At 36.0% G+C, this 16,925-nt stretch overlaps 1 long non-coding RNA gene across 1 annotated transcript in view; it reads left to right on the top strand.

Annotated features, from left to right (window-relative positions):
• Positions 1-194: 194 nt before the first annotated feature.
• LOC306997002 overlaps positions 195-16,925 on the top strand; it is a 162,807-nt gene continuing 146,076 nt past the window's right edge. The window contains exon 1 of the long non-coding RNA XR_013797234.1: positions 195-526. This is a non-coding gene — a long non-coding RNA (uncharacterized lncRNA). The remainder of the gene's footprint in view (positions 527-16,925) is intronic.

The raw sequence follows: 16,925 nt of genomic DNA, 5'->3' as shown, positions 1-16,925 counted from the left end.
TTTTTTGTGATTGACGCATTGTAGCCCAAATTGTAGAAACTTCCTCCATTGTAGCCCAAATTGTGGATACTCAGACGTTGTCAATCCAAATTAATTGAATCAAATTTCGGATAATAAAAGTACTGTTTATACGTAGGCCTATTCAAATTCGTTTACACGCCACGTGCATTTCATTTATTACGCTGTAATAAATGAAATGCACGTGGCGTGTAAACGAATTTGAATAGGCCTACGTATAAACAGTACTTTTATTATCCGAAATTTGATTCAATTAATTTGGATTGACAACGTCTGAGTATCCACAATTTGGGCTACAATGGAGGAAGTTTCAGCAACAACAACAACAACAAAAAACAGACAAAAAAATCTAACAACTTTTGGATTTTCATGGATAGGCCTACTCAAGTAGGCCTATTCATATCTGTCTGCCTCACATGGAGATGTTTATCTTAAACATGACAGGAACTTGATTCTGCTCTTCACTTATTTCCCCCGGGAGAAAAAAAAATCACATAAACATCCACAGGTGAGCTGTTTAACACCAAGATCTATTCTGATAGCAGTGTCTATTCATGTGACAATAATCATAGTGACAGTTTTCACACTTCACCTCCTGTTGACCCGCATTGCTTGCATTTTGTGGTTTGCAATGCATGACATTCACTGTTTTTTTTCCACAAAGCTCATTCACTTCTTGTCAACAGCTCACATGCGATTACCCATAGTTCTCTATTCCGATAAATGTGATGTTTAGCATATTGGAACACAGCAAAACAATTTTTAATTAAGTTTGTTTGGATTTTTAAATTATTAATCTGCTGTTGAATATTTTTGATTAATATATTATTTACATCACAACAGTTTTGAGAACACTTGCAAAGTTTCTTGTGGTAGCCTAATAAAAAAGCATTGAAATATATATTTTTCCTTCCATTTCAATTTTCCCCCATCATGTCCCTTAAGGGGTTCTGTACTGTTTGTAAGTGTTGTAGCTAGTTGCTAGAAGCTTGGTGGTTACTAATGCATATTATGTTGTTGCTTGAGTTTTTCTTGCTAGGTTGTCTGGTCTGGATGATATCTATATCGCTGCTTGCTAGGCAGTTCATTTGCTATAGGGTATTTTGGATGATTAATAAGATTTTCTAGCTGCTTGCTGGGATGTTATTAGTGTGGTTGTTATAGGCTACTCCAGTTTCACAGACAAGGCTTAAATCTAGTCCCAGACAATCCATGTTTGAGCTCTCAAGACACACCAGTAATGTTTTTTAAGGCATGTTTATAAATGTCCTAATTGAACTAAGGCCTAATCCTGGTTTAATCCTGTGAAACCAGGCCTTGGTGTTCCGGCTGGTTTCAGTATGGTGATAGTGATACTAATTGGTTGCTTGGTTTTTATGGTTGGTTTAAAGTAAAGGCCAGTTGCTAGCAGTAGTTAAGGTGTTCTGTGTGGTTGCTTGAATATTGCTCATTGATGGAAGAAATGAAGCTTTTAGAAACTTTGAATCAATGGCTTCGCAAAATGATTCCCTGTTTTAAAGTGCTTGAAAGGCAACACGCTGGTCACAACGGTGTAAACTCAGCCAACACATGCATACATAACCAATTACAAATGTTTTATTGAAGGAAGGTGTGATCTATTACATGCATTTAACAAATCATCCAATGCCATTATGAAGTGTTTTTATAATATGTGTATGGCTTGTTGTGTATGTTTTATGGAGTGCTTGATTAATCAGACCGATAAGAGACTATACAAATGTGCCATTAAACATCTACAAATGAATCAATCAAATTGATCTTAGAGCAGGTGAAATTTAAATATAGACACTAGTTCATGGGTTCAGAGATCACCCCTGTGGATGATCCACTACAATTTCTAAAAGTTTCAAAACGATGATGTAACAAATCCTTGTTTACTGAAATCACACGATTTTGCCAGTTTGATATGCGCTCTGGTTCCAGAGCTTTTTTTCCCCGAAGCTTCATGAAACCTGTTTTGAAAGTCTAATCCATGATATTGTTTTGTCCCGTTTTAAGTCATGTAGCTTTGTAACATCTCTTCATGAAGCCACGTGGCTTGAGGTCATTCATGTCTGGACAAATAGCACGCTACACACCAAAGTTGAATACTTTATAGTTAAAATGATTTACTAATAAGCAAAAGCAGTAGTGATGCTTGTCTCGATGACCACCACAAATCAGGCTTATCCGGTGTGATTTGCATGTATAAATGGTGTTGATCTACATTTTTACATGTTGTAACTATCTTAGTCTTTATTGCTGTCACATTTTTGTCTCAATCAAAAGAAAATGTTGCTAAACAGCAGGAATAGCAAATCCCCTTTAAACTGCCTGGCACAACCCTCCAGGCTAAATCACACTAATAAATCTTGCTCTAAATACTTCTTCCTGTCTAGCTGCCAGATTTCTTTTCTTGCCCTAAAGCATTAAAAACACAAGAGAAGATAGATAGAGGAAACTCGGTTTCATTCTTACCAATGCGTAACGCTGTGAGAGATTTGCTCATACAGTAGTCAAATAGTCTTCTGCATGCCACACTATTCAGAGCGCTCTAATTCATCACTGGACAGCTAAGATTTCACATAAAAATATGTTGTTTGGATCAGGTTAAGACTGTAAAAAACCCATGCCTAAATGCATTGCCTCCCGATAGTATTTCGAGTTGTCCGCAGTGTTGCACAATTATAAATAAACAATCGACTGCATCTGTCTTTCTGTCTAATTTGCGGAGGAGTGAAAGTAATTGTAACAAGCTGCCTGTTTGCTGTTAACGACTGGCAGTGGGTTCAGATGACACCTTTAATGAACGCCGAATTTCTGCCCCGATGCTGGAAGGTCACGGTGTAAGATAAATGTCAAGGATATTATTATGGGAGAGCGGCAGAAACGAGAAACATATTTCTCCAGTGTGTTTATAAATTAGGGAGTTTGTGCTTCAAATAATCATATTCTGCATGTCACATTGCCATAGAAACATTGAAGTATATAGGAAACAATTCCCTAACAATAGTTCTAGTTGACTTAGACAACATTTATGGTATATCATAGATTACCCAAAACAACAACAAAAAATATAGTAAAAACAAACAGTGAGGCATTTACAACGGAAGTGAAGAGGCCAATTTATGGATTATTTAAAAGCAGAAATTTGATGCTTATTTTATGAAATTTTACGTTAATTATTCTATAAAATGTGTGTATTAGTTAAGCAGTTAACTTCTTGTCAGTCTTACAATCATTTAAGCCATTGTGTTGTAATGTCAATGAAGTTGTAAAATTGGATAAAAGAAAAGAAAAGAAATGGTTAATAAACAATTTTTTCAACACTGAAACCATGTTAACACATATTGTTTACATTGTGTGGATATACAATTCAGTAAGTATTTTAATGTTTACAGATTGTTCTATTCTCACTTCTATTGTAATTGTGCTTTTAATAGAAATCCCAATGTATTTTTGTGGGAATCAATATTATGTCACAAGGTAACGTTTTAACAAAGGGTTCATTCATGGCACCATTATGGTAATGAATCCACTTTTACCATCCAATCAATTCCCAATAGAAAAAATAAAGCTATAAAATGTCCTGTATCACTTGAAAATGTCACATTACAGAATTAAAATAACTTGTAGTTTTAGTTTAAGTGATAAACAACTTTGATTCTGTGACGCAAATTGTCCACATCCTCCTAGCAGTACATGCTGAAAGCCAGATCCAATCTAAAATTGCAAACGATGTCCTGATCTCCTCTGGAAAAGGGGCTTTAATAACCCTGAAGAGTCCTTAGAGAGGAATAAGATCTTATAAAAGTGCAGAAAATCCCATTCCCCATCACAGACCTCTCCTTCGTAATTACCAGATCTGCCCCTTCTCAAAGGTGAAGGACGCTCTCTTCTGAACACTCCTCGATGTGGGCCAGTTAACGTTCAGCTTGAAGTCCAAGTACAAAACCGTTTTATGGTCATTCTGTGTGTATTAACAATCTTTAATGACTAATTGGATTAATTCAGACCATCTTAGCAAACTATATCCACTGCATAAGACTGAACTGAAAAAGATGGTTAAAAGGTGAACTTGAAAAATAGATGTAGGCTACTGTGATTTCCAAAGTAGCAGTGGTCAAGCACTTGTAAGTAGCTTCACCTCTTACTTCTCATGGTCATAGTTAATAATGAATTATTAGAAAATATATGCTTCTAGCTCTAAAACATAACTGCATAAATCATTGTAAAATAATCAATATACGCTAAACTTGACTAGTGTGACATCATGGAAAAATAACCAAAATGGCAGCAGCAAACGCCACGTTTGAAGGCAATTGGATAACAAACTCGACACATTTTATGATATAAAATGCACTTATTCTTTATTTTTCAGTATTTTGTGAGCAAATAATGGATTTATTTTGTCGGAATTAGCCTTGTAATATAAACAAATAATTTCAGTCAGAGTCAAAAGACATGAACTGACCGGCGTGAGAAAGTAATATGAATCACGCGAAATCCAATCAGAGTGGTCAGACTGAAAGGGTTTTCCAGAAATGTGATTTGAATAGGATTTCAAACCCCATATGAATGTAGCTCACAATGGATTTATTATTTCATGTGATTTTTGTTGTTCACACTTGCTAAATCCGATCCTTCTACAATCCAATCCTATGGGATTTTTGTTAAACCATTTTACTGTGCATCAGGTGAAACTCATAATTTCACATAGTAAAGTAATTGCATCAATAGGTTGTATGATTTAATATCTTATTTAGTTGTATATTATTTTAAAGGTGCACTATGTAACTTTTTTTGCGAAATGAACCAAATTTAAATAGCCGCTTTTTCCAGCGTCGGGTTGAACAGTTCTAAGAACGGTACACTCTAAAAAATGCTGGGTTGTTTCAACCCAATTTTGGGTCAAATATGGACAAACCCAGCCGTTGGGTTACATTTTAAATAACATTTTTAACCCAACGTACTTGGGTTTGTCCATATTTGACCCAAAATTGGGTTGAAACAACCCAGCATTTTTTTAGAGTGTAAGGACCGATACCAGTTTTATTTCCACTTGAGCCTGGTTCGGCACGGCACGATTACAAACCGTTCTCAGCCTGGAATTCTCTGCGCGGTTGGCTAATCGTTCTGGTAGAATGCGTGTAGTGATGTAGCAACTCTGGATTGGTCACTTGTCTGTGTCACTTGTGAGTGGCAGAGGTTAGTTGTCACAACAAGCGAGAAAGGTTGACATGGAACAGCTAAATCTCCATCCTCTGGTGAATCACCCGTTTAAAAAAAACTGCGGAAAGTCCTGGCAAAAAGAGAATGTGACAGCTCGTAATAAAACAAGAATCAACATTGGCTTGGCTTTTCAGAGATGGCGAACTTAGGGATTTGAAATGTTCGTTTTTATTACTCAAGTGAGTATAAGGTATTTTATTAAACATATAAATTGTCACATGTAGCTCTCAGAGTTGATTGTAAAGCATTATCTGTTGTGAAGATCATTTCATTATGGTTGTTGTAGCGTTGTGCTGGAATTTCATTTTAAAGCAACACTAAAGGACTTTTCCTCTTCGGTCGCCCTACAGGTTGGAAGCGGAATTGTCCATTACCGCTGTCGTAAATAATTTAGCCTACTGTCGCACGCACGCTCGCCGTTTATCCAGCACCGGCTTTGGAATGAACGATGTCCACAGACAAGGTAGAGTACAGTATGTTACATGATTTCATGAAAGTATGATGTATTGCGACATCAGAAACGAAGAAAAACTAAATAATGCCTATTGTAACGCTTGACATAAAGCAAGTAAAATTTGTAGTTTTCTTAGCCTATGTCTCGTTCAAACTACAGAAGTGCCTTTCACCCTGTTACGACTTGATGAACCACTGATATAGTTTTGGAAACATTATTTTAAGGTAAAACATTTTCTTTAGTGTTGCTTTAAGGAAGTTCTATGTCTTTTAATGGGTAAAGCTACAGTAACGTCTTCAGCTATAGTCAGCTTGAGATCCTATCCATTTAAACTGGTTGTTTTATGAGCAGTCACCGAAGCACAACCTAAACCATGTTCTTCCTCAAAATGAATGCAGTTTTTTTTTAACCACTAGAGGGCTACATAGTGTGCATTTAAGTTGTTAGATTTAATGTTTGAACACAGTTTATGGTTTTATACATTCTCTATTGTTGCACCATAAATCTGCAATAGCTGTGCTTTAATTATTTATGAGCAAACACTGTGAATGTCAAGCTTTAAAACATAAATTTGCTGCATTTTTCACATCACTCAGCTTGATCTGACGGATGTTCAAAAGAATAATACCTATTAGATGCCTGTTTGTGGCACTATTTCTGCATTTCCTGTCGGGGGCATTGAACCAGCCCATGTTTGTGGATTGGGGGCAGCCTCCACTTTTAATGAATTGTTTACCTAGCGCGCCTTGTTGCACACTGCTTTTGATGTTTGCCGAAAGCTGACAGAGAAATCTGAAAGCTGCCTGTTTTGTTTCATTCCAGGTTTCTTGTAATCGTGAACATAAAACAGAAACAGTGAGACTTCAGAAACCAAGATGAAATATGTGGGATGAATCAGATATCTTTGATGGCTTTTTAAACTAAATATTTAAAACCCTTGGAGAGGTTACCAGCTTTCCCTCACTAAATGTTTGGATCAGGTAATGACACCTGTGTTATGATGTATTGTGGAGCCATTTCCTGATTGTTTTATGAAGGAGAAAATCTACAGTTGCTTTTTGGTCCCTTAACTTTAACCCTGTAAAACCTGATGAACTAATTGTCAGGATAATCAACATTTTCTGAAATAAAACTGAATACCTTTATAATGCATGACACATAAAGACTTTAAGTATACTTAGCATCTTAATAATGTGTTATTCATTTAGCTTATTAATTAAATAATTTGATGATATTTCATTGCAGTGGGTATAATAAATAAAGACATGTACACTGTAAAAAAAAATTAATGATCAATAAGTTATGAAAAAATATGTTTTTAACAACGTGTTAATTCATCAAAATAAGTTTTTCAAACATTTTACAATTTTAAAGTTATAGAAGATTCAACTCAAAGTTGTTGTTTTTTAAGTCAGTTTAATGTAATTTAAGTTGAAATGACTTAAATATCCAAGTTGATTGTACTTGAAAATTGAAGGCAGCATTTTTTTTCACAGTCCAGTAAAAAAAATTTTTGGGGAGGGGGGTCTTTACAGGGTTAAATAAAGAAGAATTCTGTCATAATTATTCACTATTATCTAATTTCAAAAGTAATTGAATCGCTTTTATGATGTTTTTTGTCCAATTTGGAGCTGACTTGGTCAGTATAAACTTGTTATTGTGTGAAGATTCTCTTAGAATTACTTTTGTGTTCTATGGGAGGAAGAAAAAAACAGCGTACATGTTTGGAATGTTATGAGGTTGAAACAATGATGACAGACTTTCCATTTTTGGGTGAACTATCCCTTTCAACCAAACCTGTGAGCCTTCCTTAATTCAAAGACGCAGATTCTCGGCTCTCATCCCGGCGGCTGACACATATCATATGACTGTCATCATCTGCCTCAGATATTTAGCCAGTATTCATTTTGAAGGAAAGAATGTTACAGACTGCAATGGATTTGCCTTTGCGTCGTTCCACTAATATGACATTCAAAAAAGTGGGAGGCATTTAATTCGCTCCCAGTTCATTTTTTTGATAATGCGCTGGCACTTTATGTGTGCAATCGTCTGAAACAGATTAATTTCCCCGGGTGCAACCTCTGGATGTCGTTTTGTCTGCTCAAGGTAATCCTTCCAAGACGTTGATACTGAATAGTGTAATCCGTCCTCATTAGCACATGCATTTCTTTGCCTTTTTTCTAATGAAATATGGAAAGATGCCCATACGAATAACAAGGTTTTATAGCATGACATTGCAAATGATTAGTCACCAGGTGGGTGAGTTGGCTAGAAACGGATTGCTGGCATTGACAATAATAGAAAGTAGTGATGTCCTATTTGTCTATTTTCAATTAATTGGAATCTGCACTGAAGAAAACTTGCTGTAGAAACCATTTTTACTCAGAAATGACTAGTACATTTGTACAAATAATTATAAAGAAACAGCAAGTAACATGAAATGAAAGTAGAAAGTTGTTCTTCTTTGTTCTATTCACAGCTTTGAAAAATAATTTTATTTTACACGGGTTTAGCAACTTACTGACTTATTGAATCAGAATCGATAACTGAGCAGAATGTAAAATGTTTGGGAATGAACTGAACCAAGGATTTGACTGATTGGGTGAAAAGTAAGCAAAAATAGTAGCCGAATATCAGAAATTTTACAAAATGTAACATACTGGAAATATGTTTGTGATTGTATGGACAGATAGGAAATATACTGTAACTACTTTTAAAACATAATATTGGTTGCACTTTATTTCGATGGTCCATTTAACATATTCTGTTGGCTCTAAGTAACGTTGCACCTTCATACTAACTCTCAGTTGAGTAGTACGAGTATTAGTATACTGTTAGGGTTACAATAAGTTGCCATGTAGTTGCAAAGTTATTTATAGTCAACAGAATTTTCAAAAGGGACCCTCAAAATAACGTGTTACCATTTACCAATACAATTACAATAAACAACTATTCATCAAATTTAGTAGAAAATGTGAGCATGTAAGATGAGCTGCATATATAGACATAGGTGTAGGGTTTCCGCGGAACTAGCTTACAGCAAACAATGAACCAGACTTTTAAATGTTGAGCAAGTATTCTCATTGGCTACAGGATTTGCAGAGGCCAATCAGCTTGTGTTATATGGTAATTATGTGATTGCTTGGAGATTGCATGTAAAGGACCGATGACTGAAGTAGATATCCTCTGAGACCAAAACTTCAATTTTTTTAATGAAAAAGCCCACATTTTTTACTCCAAAAGGTGAGTTAGACGGCAATAAGAATCTTATGAGTAAACACGTCTCTTCATGTGCATAATCAGTCTAGAGTCTTGTGAACTTGCTGCTCGTTTCTTAGGGAACAGAGACATTAATACATTTCATTATGTACAATAATACACAGTAATTATAGAGCTCTTGTGTACTAAATTTCAAATCTGAACATATAAAAACTTGTAATAAAATGTTAAGCTTACTGTAAATATGTCCTCTGCAACAAACTTGAGAAATATCAGATGCGACTATATCCACTTGACTGTAGGTGCGTAATTTCTTAATAAATTGGAAATTATAAATAGTCCATTTTAATAAGCAGTGACATTAAAGGGAGATTTATACTCCTGGGAAGAGCTACACTGAAGTGGAAAATGATCTCAGATTGGCATTTAGATTTAATTCTAATCAGGTTAGACACCACAGAGGCTTGTAAACTAAAGCCGCGAGTAAATGACGGTGGTGAAACTTTATAACAAAGTGACCTCATCTTGTAAACTCTGTTATTGAGGACAGTTACAAAACACAGCTGCAAAGAGTCATGCGCGGTAACTAGTTTAACATTGACAACTTGATCAGTATCTGTCTTTAAATTGCATATCATTACATGTATTATAAACACAGAGGACACAGGTGCTATAGTTACATGGGGAAGCTCTTATACAGTGTGTGTATATATATATATATATATACATATATATATATATATATATATATGTATATATATATGTATATATGTATATACACACACTGTATGAGCATCCCTGTAACAACTATGTGTGTGTGACGTATATGTATATATTTATATTTAGAATGTTTTTATTTAAATACTTTTACTTCATAAATAATAACTTGATAGTATCCGTCCTTAAATTGCAAAGACAGAGTCTTTCAAAGACTTTCAAAGACATATTTGGCCTCACACTGAGGGTAATTTTTGCTCTTAAAGTTATTGAACTGTAATACATTGCGTTGGTGAACACACAAAATACCTTTTCATGTCCTTGCAAAGATGCTAATTTTATGGAAATTCCTCCTACATTTGCATCTTCGTCTCTGAGGATATGCCCGCGTACATAATGGTACATTTTATGTCAATGATAGATTATATATCTAAAGCAGAAAAACAAACATTTTCTGCATTTGCGGCATCAGGTCTGTACTAAAGTTCATCCTTTATTGTAACAAAACAACACACCCTCGCAATGCTCATAAAGACAGAAACTTTTTACTTTCCATAAAGCAAAGGCAAGCATATCATCTGAATGGTTTTGCTTGTAAAATCAATCAAGGCTGAATCTATTTGCCCTCAAAAGAATCTCAAACCAATATGCACCAGTACACAGCAAAATCCTCTGAATGTATTTCATCATATTCACCATGCCTGGCGATATGCACATTCTGGACCAGAGATAACATGCAGAGAGAAACAATATTGACAATGCAGAGGGTAGCGTATTAATCAAATAGAGATAAATCCATCCGTTCAGAGCCGGCACAATGGGAGACGGACAGCAAGTGGAGCGCTCGAGCTCTGTGGACCCCATAGTGTGGCCGAGAGTGGAGCAAGGACAAAAGGAAGGTGAGCGCCATTCACTTCATTATGAATATGTCACAGTGTATCTGGAGAGAAAAGAGTTCTGCGCACCAGTCCTCAATTTTGAAAACTCAGTTGAGTGCCTTTGCAGTTCATAGCCATACTTGCCTTTGTACCACTATTACTGGTCCTGTACTGATTGTGCTATGGACATGTATGTTACCTCAAATCATGTGCTTATTGACGAGAGGTGTGTTAGTGTTATTTACTTTTCGAAATTATCATAATCATATTTTTTTCATTAATATTTTTGAAAAAAACAGGCCAAAAATGCATTAACATTGAAGTGTCATACAGTAATATAGGGACCAGAATATGTATTATGTATGTAAATTTGGTATATTTACATATCGTAGCAGTCTGGCGGAAACCCATACGTCTATATTTCGTCATTTTTACTTTTTTCACAAATCATTATTGATCACATCTGTGGGTGATTTTTGCAAAAATTTAACCAATGAAAAGTATTAAAGGGGTGGTTGATTATGATTTCACTTTTTTAACTTTAGTTAGTGTGTAATGTTGCTGTTTGAGCATAAACAACATCTGCAAAGTTACAATGCTCAAAGTTCAAAGCAAAGGGAGATATTTGCTTTTAAAGAAATAGTTTTTTTAAGGACTACAACAAATGGCTGGTAGGGACTACACAACATTCCTCCCGGGTTAGAAGACATCACTAACCCTAAAATGTACATAAACCCCGCCCCCGGAACACGATTTATAGATTATCACGACAGAATATGCTAATCAATTACTAGAAGATAACTACACATTAGCTATGTACATAAATTCATCAACTAACCATTCAGAAATGTCCTGTTGCTTCTAAATGTTGTCACTTCTTCTTGAGTCTCTTCATCATTGTCTGAATCCGGTTTGAACATAAAAGGCTAAAAGTTTTTTTTAATTTTCAGTGCATGTCTGTGTGAGTGCAAGCTGTTGAAGCTCCGCCCTCCGTGCCATGAGCAGCAGCTCATTTGCATTTAAAGGGACAGACACAAAACGGTGGGTTTTTGCTCACCCTCAAAAAAATTACAATTTTAACATGCTATATAAAAATATCTGTGGGGTATTTTGAGCTTAAACTTCACATACACACTCTGGGGACATCAGAGACTTATTTGACATCTTGTGAAAAGGGCATTATATCAGGGCCTTTAATAAGAGCTTGTGACTAAACATTGTAACTCCATTGGATCCTCAAGCTGTCAGTCAAACCTCATAACTCCACATATTTTGGACCGTCTCTGCTTGTTTGCAATGCAAGGGTAAAGAAAGAACTGCTCATTTGATCGTTTTCTTTTCTCAAGGAACACTATCTATAAAGGCTAGTGTTTTATGTATTAGTCTAGCATTTGTCGTAGAGAGTCATAGCCAATACTGTCATACATAGCCTGTGGTAGCACTTCATCTTTTAATAAATGAGATTTTGGCCAAATGAGAGAAAAACTGAGCACCCACATAGCTATAGTAAACTTTATAACCTGTAAGTTGATGAAAACATAATACGATGCACTTACTTTCTCATGTGCAGCCGTTCTAATGACAGAAAAATCATGTATTTCTGAAATTCACTGGTCAAAAACCTCATAACTCTATCTGAGCTTGATTTTGGTAAAATGTTGCTAAAATGACACATGCAAGTATCTGACCATAATGCCCCAATATCAAGGTTTCCGCCTGACAGCAACGATATTATAACTGTAATTACATTGTAATTACATTTTTTTTTTCTATACACAAGTTGTTTGAAAGAAAACATCTTTAAAACGTTTTAATTTTTCACTTTTAGATGAAAATTCTGCCCGCCGTGTTCTGCAGCACAACAGATGTGCTTAATAAGTGTGATCCTCAGGAGCAGCTGTGTGTTGAATACTGGTTCATTGACCATATGAAGACAAATGGCTAACAGCTGGTTTCCTCCACCGCAGTCCCACCCCTTGGAAAAAAGAAGCCTGGTTTCTTAAGTTCATCGCTCAATGAATCCCAGGACACGGTAATGCTACTCCTCTCGAGAAGCTTCAGGTGGATTCTGCAGCACTTATAATGACGATATTAAAATAACAATAACATATACATCACACACTATAAGTATGCCATGGTTTATCGTCATATTATTTTCTTTTTTTGCTGTTTCATGCATTTTCTGATTTTTTTTTTACTGTTTGCATTTTTGAAAAGTCATTATAGTCTCAAATCTCAATTTTTTATTTTATTTTACTCTAGATAGTTTTTTTTTTTGAATATATATATTTTTCTTCTCAAATCTATAGGTTCTCATTATGAAAACAGTTAGGCGTTCAATGAACCTTATTTGTTTTCCCTGGGAAATAATGTTGGAAAAGTTCAGTCGCTTTTTGCAACCAAGACTTTAAGGTATGGATCTATACAGATTTTCGCTTTAATAAATAACCACACCCTGGGAAATATTTATTGAAGTGAAAAGTGTCCCTTGATATCATCAGTCTCATCCTATTTCTGTGACTGGGATTAGTGGAACATGATGAAATGTATAGTTCATAATAACTGATCAGTGTGTGCTGTGATGAATTATTGATTGGCACCATTATAGCTTTTTCTTTTGCTCAAAGGCGGCTTTGTTTGGTATGCCCATATATTTACATTTATAATGAAGCGAATACTGTAAAATCAATAATCTTGCACTAAATGTGCCATTAGCTAAAACAAACAAGTACTTTGTCTCTACAATCTGGCTCATAGTTGTGGATGTGCATATTTAATTTATCGACAGCTCATACACAATCAATGTGATGCATTGTTTCCATAACAATAGCCTTTTATAACTACACTTAAATTACAGTGGATTACAATGTAAAAAAAAAAAGCCTGTGAATTCACTTTTGTGTACTGAGTTTTAGCACAAAATCCTGGTTCTTACGCTTTCACTGCTTGCAATCCAGTTTAATCGAGCACTAAATGTGCTTAAATCACTTCACCTTGAGAACTTAAAGTGCCTCGTTGTTTATTTTTTTGAAAAAAAATAACAAATTTCATGACCTTTCATGCAGTGTGTAATATAGTTGTTTGTGGATGTACAATGTCTGCAAAGTTTCAAAGATCAAGGTGCACAATAAATAGTTATTTTCTACCAAAGAGAGAACTTGTTCTGAACTGCCTGAAATGAGTAACCAGTAATTCCCAAATTACTTCCTGCTCGAATCTACATATTGAAAAAAAATTGTCTCAATGCCCACCTATGGTTTAATTGGCTCATCGCGAACAACATCTACTTTGCCCCGCCCTCAAACACTGTATTTGTAGCTGAAGCCTGGAAGAGTTTGGTTTGTGAGAAAGTTTAGAGAGAATGAATCTTTTATCAAACCATTTCAGACACTGTGAGAAAAGAGGTGATGCTGCAATTCGATGATAAAATGTAGGCGTTTTTTGGATGCATGTAAACTTATTGTAGGAGACCTCCAAAACAAAATTAGGACCATTTAATATAGTAGCCTAAAAATCTAGACGCATCCTAGCCAGGGCCGGATTAACCATTAGGGCAACTGGGCACTTGCCCAGGGGCCCAGGACATCCAAGGGGCCCTGGGCAAAATTATTATGTATTATGTAAAAAATATTATGTTAGATTAGGGGTGTGCGATATCACGATTTTTGATCGTGGATTATCAGTTTGCAGTTCTGGCGCCTCCGTCTCAACATACTGTACAGCGCAACGTATATTCACATGAAATGCAGAGGAACGGGACACTGTAGTTTATAAAAATTAATTATTTGCATGTGCTTTAAAGCCTTGCCGGTAAACATGTCATTCGCTGCTGATGCGCTGTTCTAACGGGCGCTTTTCTGAGCGCAATAACGTTAACTTTATACCCGCCGACGCGCACATGCACTAAAGCCTGTCTAACATGCGCCTGTTACTGGACTAAGTTATCTTTCAAGTCTTATTGCTCTAATACTGTCAAATACACACAAGGTTTACATAAACAAAGTTGGTTATGTCTAAAGTGAAAGAACAGTAGAAAAAAAATAAGAAAACAATCTGATTGTCAAATGTGTGTATATTATAGACTCGTCGCGGGCAGATCTTAAAGAGACAGTAGCCCTAATAGTAAACATGCTGCCACTTGTCCTTAAAGGGATAGTTACCCAAAAATAAAAATGATGTCATTATTTACTCACTCACTCTAATGTTGTTCCATACCTGTATTAATTTCTTTCTTGTGCTGAACACAAAAGAAGATATTTTGAGGAGTGTGGCTAACTGGGCGGTTGCTGGTCCCCATTGACACCATAGTAGGAAAAAACTATTATGAAGTCTCTGGGGTACATCAACTGTTTGGTTACCCACATTCTTCCAAATAACTTAGTCATTGTGTATTCTGAACTCTTAATCCGGCCCTGACCCTAGCCTAGCGGCAGCAAATGTTATTTTGCAGCCAGTTACGTCGAGTAACTCTCGGTTAGCTTGCTAGCTGTAAAAACCAAACTCTATTCTAGGCCAATCACATCGTGTAGTATAGAGTCAGCGGGCGGGCTTAACATAATGACGACAGAGTTGCGACGGTTCCCCACTACTTGAAAACAAAGAATGGCTGCTGTTGCTGGCAAACAGCTGTCTTTCGAATCGGCTTTGTTAAGCTTTTCTTTGAGAAAAGAACAAAAAACGACACTTAAGTCATTCTTAAAAAAGGAAGATGTGTTAATAGAGTAAAATAGAGTTTAGCAGACCGGATACGGCAAAAGTTTAATATATCAACTAGCTCCGCTGGTGGGAAAACGCATGCATAGTGGCTCTGACTACGTCACCTTGTTGTTTGTCGCCCCACTAGTATTCAAGTAAAATTGTAATAGTCTGCTGTATATTCCACAACTCAGCACTCATCTACTAAATCAGGAATTTAACTATATGTGAATTACATTTTGTTTGTCTGTTTGCAGTTACCTCCTTTGTATAAATTGTCAATACAGTCTATTTTTGCCCAAGTATGTTAATATGTAGTAGTCTGCTGCATCCTCCCCAACATAGCACTCAGAACCGACCCACAAAATCAGAAACTATATGGCATGCAAATTATGTTCAGCAAAGACTTTCATGTTTGATTTGCATAATTCCTGTATAGTGAAACGGGTACTAAAACAATGTAGACGGTGCATGCAGATAAACAGCGCTACCAGCGAGTGCAATCCATTCTCAGTGAATCCCCCATCTGAGCTGTATTGAATGTAAGGTGGAATTGAGATGTTGCAGTGCCACAGATTGTAGAGCTGACAGGTCATTTAGTCCTGGAGTCACTGGGCTGTGAGATGTCAAGCTTCGAAGCGTCTTTTGTGTCAAGAGTCACAAGACTCGCTGCCAGTGACCAGGAAGCCTTCTTGAATGTCATGCCATAGTCATTTACTGACAATTTCAGTGCCATAATATGGGGCAGGAATACCAATTGGTGAGAATGCACTGCCCAGCTTGTGCACTACACATGGATTATTATCACTGAAGAGGTTTACAGTGTTAAAAGTGAATTTTTTTTTTACCTTAAAATATAGCTCTACATATTAAATTGGGATATGGAAGTTAGTAGTAAGCAATTGTATGTACCCCATGATTTTGCCAAGTGTAAACCCACATGATGCAACACATTTTTAATAATTTAAGCCGGGTGCACACTGTGCGATTTATAATAGTCCTTTTGCGATTGTTGCTTGTCAGACTGTACGAACATGATCCTCGCTGTAATCCATGTCACACTGTAAGATCTCAGTTGTACAAAGAGATCTCTAACATTAATTTTGGTCACGGCTTGTCTTTAAAAACGAAGACAATTTGATGGTTGTCGTAGGACAAGTCGCACTGCACTGTGAGTCAAATCTTCTGACACTGACAGAATTTCGTCTGAGGTAAAGTTTGATCGCAACGGTCTATAATCGGCTGTCGGTGAACATGTCAAACTAACGGTCAAAAAATCGCGGCCAAAATTGCACAGTGTGCACCTGGCTTTAATTAGCCTGTAGACTTTTTGTTTGTTTGTTTGCCAGTAATATTTAAGTCAATAGAAGGAACTTAATAATTAAGAGTTTTTTATTCTTTTGCATTCATCTAATAGTGTGAATTTGGGGTGTGGCTGTCTATTACTCTGACCAATAGCAGATGAGGAAAGAGTTTGGGGAAACCTGTTTGAAAACAGTCATTATGCATTTTCACTTGATGGCTCTTATTCTTTCCTCATTCACATGCCTTTTTTGGAGATCAATGTCCATGGTTACTTTTACTGTATGGAAAAGCGCAGCTTGAATATATCACAAAATATCTCCATTTGTGCTCCACAGAAGAAATACATATTTTTTCTTTAAAAAAAAAGTAAATTTCAGCATATACTAAAATGAGTACTTATTACGAAA

The sequence above is a fragment of the Phoxinus phoxinus genome (assembly GCF_949152265.1).
Source record: "Phoxinus phoxinus genome assembly, chromosome: 4".
Classification (NCBI taxonomy): domain Eukaryota; kingdom Metazoa; phylum Chordata; class Actinopteri; order Cypriniformes; family Leuciscidae; genus Phoxinus; species Phoxinus phoxinus.
The sequence above is the reverse complement of the archived record's forward strand: the minus strand, read 5'-3'. Positions and strand labels throughout refer to the sequence as shown.